Source organism: Suricata suricatta, chromosome X (genome assembly GCF_006229205.1).
Source record: "Suricata suricatta isolate VVHF042 chromosome X, meerkat_22Aug2017_6uvM2_HiC, whole genome shotgun sequence".
NCBI classification, from domain to species: domain Eukaryota; kingdom Metazoa; phylum Chordata; class Mammalia; order Carnivora; family Herpestidae; genus Suricata; species Suricata suricatta.
In genome coordinates this window covers 18,387,547-18,394,954 of record NC_043717.1, presented here as the reverse complement: position 1 = coordinate 18,394,954, position 7,408 = coordinate 18,387,547, and the positions used below count along the sequence as shown (strand labels likewise).

Here is a 7,408-nt window from a genome sequence, read left to right as displayed (position 1 = left end):
CTTTCTATTAGCTGACATCATGTCCTCAAGGACACACCGGTCTGAAGGATCATCGCATTACAGTAGTGGCTTCCTTGTATTTTTTCTTCTTTCTGTTGTCTTTGACTAATAACGTGAAATATCCCAGTTATTTTAACAGAAATTTAAATTTTATACTACTTGGGATATTATGAGTTCAGTTCAAGGCTATTTGGAGGTGATGTTCATTGCAGAGCACAAAAGGGGATAGGGCTCTGCTCAGGACGGCACGAGGGCCATCTCTTGAAGTTTTTTTCATGTGTTTCCTGGGGATGCGAGGATTGACATGGAGGGGGACCCCAAAAATGATTTTTGAAGTATTGGAATGTAAATAATCCTTGTGAAAATGTCTTTGAGAGTCTGTCTTATCTGTATAACCCTTGGCCTGCCTCCCATGATGTGGTAGATGGCACATAATATCCTGTAGCCAGACTCAAGGGGACCATGATGACTGGGAAAATAAAACCTGGTGTCAGAAATATGACTCAATACTCATTTCACAGTACGTGCACTTCTCCAGCGTAATGCTCTTGTAGAAGGTGAACATGCAGAAGGAAGCCGTACAGTAACTAGGAAATCTAAGAATGATAGCTGGGGGACGATCACATATGTTTTAGGTCGGAGACTCATCTGTGTAACTGTGACTACTGAGAGCATAGGATGGGCTACTGCTAACGCCCTCCTCTCTTCCGGACTAGCTGTCACGAAGCCCAAGCAACGTGATCAGTGCTGTGGGACATAGAGTTTGCTACACATTGTCTTCCCGTCAGTGACCATGTGGCGCATTTGCAATTTGGTCTCTCAGTTTCCACATTCCACCAGGACTACTTTGCCATGTTCAAAAAGAATGTAATTAGTGTGACCATACATATTTGACATGCTTTGCATGACATAAGCACACTAGAGAAAAAGTCTGGCAATAGAATGATATAGTCTGTAGAATAGGAGCAAGCTGGGAATGATTTGCATGAAAATCCATTCTTCTCAGCATAAATTTAGGTGGAGTAGGGCTAATGACCTTTTCCTCTGATGGAGTTATGGATGGCTATCAAAATCATTTTGTTTTAAAAGGGAAAAAGTGCGACGACCTGTCTTCAGAAGACTTTTCCTCTCTATCTTGTATTTTACATGTGATCCATATCTTTTAAGAATTTTGTATCAAATATTAAGAAATTTTACTTTTACAACCGTAAATCCGTGTGATCAAGAGGAATCAGAATACAGGTAATGAAGTTGAATGATTATGTCAAAGCAAAAAGTGTTTCTGTGCAAAACTTAACAGTTCCACTAGATGGTAGCAAATGGTTGTGTTTTATACCTTTACAGTGACTTTGTTTGTAAAATGCTCACTTTTCTTTTTTTCTTTTTATTTTTCTTTAAAGATTTTATTTCTTTACTTTCATGAGTAAACCCTGTACCCACCATGGGGCTAGAACTTAAAACCCCAGGATCAAGAATTGTATGTTCCTCCAGCTGAGCGAGCCTGACACCCCCAAATGCAAACTTTTCTAAAATTAGAAAAACAATTCTGGAAAAGTAGAAATGATATCCGAAATGTTGCTTCCTTTGGAGAGGGTAAAACGCAGTTGAGTTTAAATCTGTCAAAGAAAATGCAGGTAAAACTTTTTTTCCTGGAGTACCTGGGTGGCTCAGTCGGTTAAGGGTCTGGCTTCAGCTCAGGTCATGATCTCATGGTTCATGGGTTCGAGCCCTGCGTTAGGCTCTGTGCTGACAGCTAGCTTGGAGCCTTGACCCTGCTTTTGAGTCTGTATCTCCCTCTCTCGCTGACCCTCCCCTGCTCACGCTCTCTCTGTCTCTCAAAAATAAATAAAAAACATTAAAAAATGAATAAGTGTTAAAAAAATTAAAAACAACAAACAAACAAACAAAACCCTTTTTTTCCTAATAGTCTCTTCAAATGGCAAGAAAACAGTATTTCCAAGCCTGATTTCTGGTGGCTCTTGACTTCTATTTGATAAAATTTTGCAGAAAATCGTGGGTCATGTACCGACTATTTCTCCTAGTGTTATGCAGTTTGTATTCTTTTAAGTGACCTTTCCCTGGCACGGGGCAGCGGCAGGGGCCCAGCGCATTAGCTGCAGCGCGGCGCCCCTGCGATCTCAGCCCCCGCCCCGGTGCAGCCCGCCTCGCTCCCTCCACTCTTCTTCCCTTCGCTAGCGCCATGGCCGATCAGCTGACCAAGGAACAGATTGCTGAGTTCAAGGGAGCCTTCGCCCTCTCTGACCAAGATGGCAACGGCACCATCACAACCAAGGAACTTAGAATTGTCATGAGGCCATGGAGTCAGAACCCAGCAGAAGCCGAGCTTCACGAGGAGGTGGTTGCCGATGCTGCTGGCACCACGGACTTCCCAGGAGTTTTGACAATGACGGCGAGAAAAATGAAAGATACGGGCAATGAAGAAGACATTTGCACGGCATTCCCAGTCTTTGACAAGGTGTTGGGAATGCTTATATCAGTGTGGCAGAACTATGTTGTGTCCTGACAAACTTAGGAGAAACACCAACAGATGAAGAAATAAATGATCAGAGAAGCAGATATTGATGGAGAGAGACAAGTCCGCTAGGAAGAATTCATATGCTTTGGTGACCACAGAGTGAAGACCTACTTTCAACTCCTTTTTACCCCTGTAGAAGAATCATATTGAATCTTGTACTTACTTATTTGCAAAAAAAGAAACACCCACAGAAGCATTCATCTACTCATTCTCTTCCTATAAAGCAAAACTGAATGTCCAAAGTACCTTCTGTCCACACACAAAATCCGCACATGTGTGTTGGTGGTCCTGTCCCCTAAAGATCAAGCTCCACGTCAGTTTTACAATATAAACACTTGTACTGCCTCAGTGATAGGAAAGCACTTAGTGGACCCCTTGCAGTTCCATTTGCTAGCAATTAGGACACAGTTTGGGCTGGCCGCTTTTTCATGCATGTAGTGTGACAATTGAGCACAGTCAGGCTTTTGTATTACAAACAAAAAATGAAAAAAACAAATTTGAAACCTATTCAAAATGTGTTCCAGTTCAGTTGGTTAATATAAATTGTCCAACCAGGTTTACTGAAAACAAATCTTTAAAATTGTCTTACCTCAGGAAGCTTGCAGAAAAATGGGCGAAGGACCGGATGTCCAGATGCAGCCCCCCTCGGCTGGGTGGCCCTCTTATACTTCTGTGTACCCCCACCCGTGGTGGTGGGGACACACATCCCAGCGCCATGCTGCCTGTGTTGCTTTGGTGTTGTCCGCATTGTCCTGGAGCGAAATGGGGGTGTCAGGCTGTCACCCTTCACACACATTTTTAAAAGTGAGCGTCTTTGGACTTTTTAAAACCTTCTGAACCATGGCTTGGGGCCAGCAGGGTGGGCTGTAGCTGGAGATTTTAGCCCAACAATCATTGTTGCTGTTCAAGAAATTACATTTTAGGTCCATTCCAAGTTGTAAATGCTGGTCTTTTTCCCCCAATAAAAAGATCATTAAAGAAAATAAAATGTCTTTTTCCTGGGGTCCCATAGTGGGTCATGAAGTAGGTTCTGTTGGAATAACATTGGAAATTAAGGGGACACTTGGAGGAGTTAAATTTGAAAATGAGATAACAATATATATAAACATTTTAAAACAAGATTTTATCTGCTTTTGATCTGTTTTCTGCAAACCTTTCATGAGTTTTGCCAAGCAGCGTTCCATATAGGTAGTCTGCTAGTGGTCCATGGTTTAATTAAGGATAATCTGATTAAACAGAGACATTTCAGAAGTGATAGGGTTGAAGTGAGCCATGAGCGGTATCACATATGTACGTACCACAGTTTGTTTAATGATTCACCCATAAAGAGGCATCTGGGCTGTTTCCAGGCTTTGACTTTTACAAAGAAAGCTGTGATGAACATTTACCTACAGGTTTTTGCATGAGTATAATTTTCATTCCTCTGAGATAAATAAAAACACAGGTTTTCAGTCACTGAGTCATATGATATTTACATGTTTAGTTTTAAAACAATCCATCTAATTTTTCTGGAGTGGCTGTACCATTTTACATTTCCACCAGCAACATATGGGTGATCGAGTCTCTCGACATGCTAGTGAGCACTTAGTGCTGTCATTATTTTATATGTAGCCATTCTGATAGGTATGAAGTGATATTTCAGTGTGTCAGTTTGCTTTTCCCTGTTGGATAATGATATTGAACATATTTGCATGTGCTTATTCCTTATCTCTATATCGTCTTCACTGAAATGTCTGTTTATACCTTTTACCTATCTTCTCTTTGAATTGTTTATCTTTTCACTGTGGAGTTTTTAGTGCTCTTTGTGTATTATACATACATTTCCTATGTGGAAAACCTGTTCAGATATCTTGTGACAGTCTGCAGCTTGTTTTTACTTTTGATGAGGTCCATTTTACCAAATAAACTCTTTAATGAGTTTTCTTTTAATGAGATTTCATATCTGAGCTGTAGCTTGTGAAGGAACACATGATAAGACAATGATTATAGATCAATTGTAATATAATTTATGATGAGCATGTCCCATTCTGGACTAAAAGCTTTAATAAAAGCACAATTACTTATATTCTTGTGAGTAATAAAACAACTTATGCACATCTTTTCTTTTTTTTAAATTTTAGTTTATTTTTGAGAGAGAGGGAGAGAGAGAGTGTGCATGCAAGCAGTGGAAGTGCAGAGAGAGGGAGAAAGAGGATCCAAAGCAAGCTCCATGCTGAGAGCAGAGAGTCCAACCCGGGGCTTGAACTCACTAGCTGCGAGATCATGACCTGAGTTGAAGTTGGATGCACAACTGACTGAGCCACCCAGATGCTCCTGTACATCTTTTATTTTTTCTTCTACCTCAGTTAGGTTGAAATTTCTTTTTTGAGGGTTAGGATTGTGTTCATTCATTCTGAATCCTCTTTGAAGTTGGGTACAAGGTCTTACACATAACAGGTGTTCAACAAATATAGTTTAATATTCCATCAAGGCATCATGGCAGGGTGTAAAGAGGTAGAGTTTGAAATAGTGACTTCAAATTCTGGCTTTGCCCCCTTGCCTGCAGTGAAAATTTGGATGAGTCATTTCACTTCTTTGAGCTTCAGTTTCCTTACCTAACACTTTGGATAATAATACCAAGTTCATGGTCTTCTCATGGGGTTGAAATGAAATCACATCTGTGAGGCACCTAGTAAGGTACTTGACACTTAGTAGATTATGAGTAAATGGTAACTTTTGGAGTTACCAGAATTTTAGCTTCATAAATCCTTAAACAGAGATTATAAAGACTCAGAGTGCTGGGACTGAGTCTTTGAATAGATACTATGTGATGAACTGAACTCTATGGAAAGTTCTGATTGTTTTAAACCATACATTCAAAAAAAGTCATAATTTTACTGATGTGCAGTGTCATCTAGTGCAAAATGTTTTAGTTTGGTGGTTATATCAAGGCCATTTAAAAATACATTTTATATAGTTACAAGTTGAGAACTATTTGAACCTGAATAAAACACCAAATGTTTTAAAAAATGTATTAATGCATAGAAGAAAAATAATCAAATAATGAAAACTTTTTCTAACATTTTTATACATCTTACTGAATGTTGCATTTCTTCCTAAGCTTAATATAATAATCAAGCTGAATTAAATGTCTCTGCCTAAGTGCAAGGTAAATATAATCAAGTGGTGAATACCAAATTAACAGAAAATTACAGAGCAAAACACAAATATTTTAAGTCAGCTAATGACTTCGCATTAGCTAAGAGATTTCATTTTACCTTTTGCTTCTCTTATGTTGTTATAGTTAGCAATTTGTATCAACACAAGTTTCAGTTACATATTCTTGTAATCATTTAAATTTTCCAGAGTTGCAGAATTTCATTTCATTCGTCTTTAGCAAATGCTTCTTGAATTTTGTGATTAAATGAGGCTGTGATTAACATGACCCGCCCCTCCAGATTCTATGGGAAACTGCTCTCGCTATAAAAGACCCCCTGCAGGAATTGCGGAGTTTGGCTTCAGGTTAACTTTCTGTTGCCCAGGTAAAGAAAAGAAGACTGAATGGCCAATTGACTTTTAGATTTTTTTAGCCACAAAGCTCTAATTCAGTGTTTCTAAATGTGTGCACCTTGGACTGCCTGGGTCTAAGCTACCCAGGCAACTTGTTACACATTCCAGGACAAAGTCCAGATAAGGTGAATCAGAATTTCCTGAACGTTGCTCAGGAATCTACAGCTTTTTAACAAGTACTCTAGGTGATTCGTGTGTACCGTTTGAGAATTTAGGTTTCTTGATTTTATACCTTGTCACCCTCAGTGCAGTTGAGTCCAGGGTTTCCTGGCTGCCTTGTGGTGAGGAGGGGCAAGTAGGTTATAGACCGCGCAGCCGCGGGGGCTGCCATGCCTCAGTCCTTCTGTCCCCGCGGTATTTCACCCTGGGCTCTGTTCCTGGCTGTCACAGTCTACTGTGGGTGGTCGCTTCCAGTTTGTCGGTGCTTCTTAACCACGCTTAGCCCCCACTTTGAGAAATTATACAAGTGTGCAACATGGACACTGTGTGCTCCCTTCCTGGCCTTCACCTGAGACCAACAGACACTGCCAGCTGTGGCCCGGCAGGAAGGAAGCTGGGGGAATCAGTGTCCCGGTGTCTCTTTTGTCCCCCTCTTCGATACCCGGTCTATGCCTCTGACTGGCCAAACCGAAGCCGGCGCATGAGGGAGTCAGCAGATGCATTCCATGAAGATTACGAGGCACAGAGAAGGAAGGAAGAAGATGGAGGGGAAACAGAATATTCAACATACACGTTTAAAATACCTCAAATAACCCAGTGAAGAAATGGGCAGAAAACATGAACAGACTCTTCTCCAAAGAGGACATCCAGATGGCCTACAGGCACATGAAATGATGCTCACCATCACTCATCATCAGGGAAATACAAATCAAAACCACACTGAGATACCACCTCACACCAGTCAGAGTGGCTAAAATGAACAAATCAAGAGACTATAGATGCTGGGGAGGGTGTGGAGAGACGGGCACCCTCCTACACTGCTGGTGGGAATGTAAATTGGGGCAGCTACTCTGGAAAACAGTGTGGAGGTTCCTCAAAAAACTATCCATGGAACTCCCTTATGACCCAGCAATAGCACTGCTAGGGATTTACCCAAGGGATACAGAAGGGCTGATGCATAGGGGCACATGTACCCCAATGTTCATAGCAGCAATGTCAACAATAGCCAAAACATGGAAAGAGCCTAAATGTCCATCACCTGATGGATCAAGAAGATGTGGTATATATACACAATGGAGTACTACATGGCAATGAGAAAGAATGAAATCTGGCCATTGGTAGCAAAGTGGATGGACCTTGAGGGAGTCATGCTAAGCGAAATAA

The 7,408-nt window shown here is 40.9% G+C and overlaps 1 pseudogene; it reads left to right on the top strand.

The window, feature by feature from the left end:
* The first annotated feature begins 2,200 nt into the window (after positions 1–2,200).
* Positions 2,201–2,583, top strand: LOC115283707 (annotated as a pseudogene).
* Positions 2,584–7,408: the final 4,825 nt, after the last annotated feature.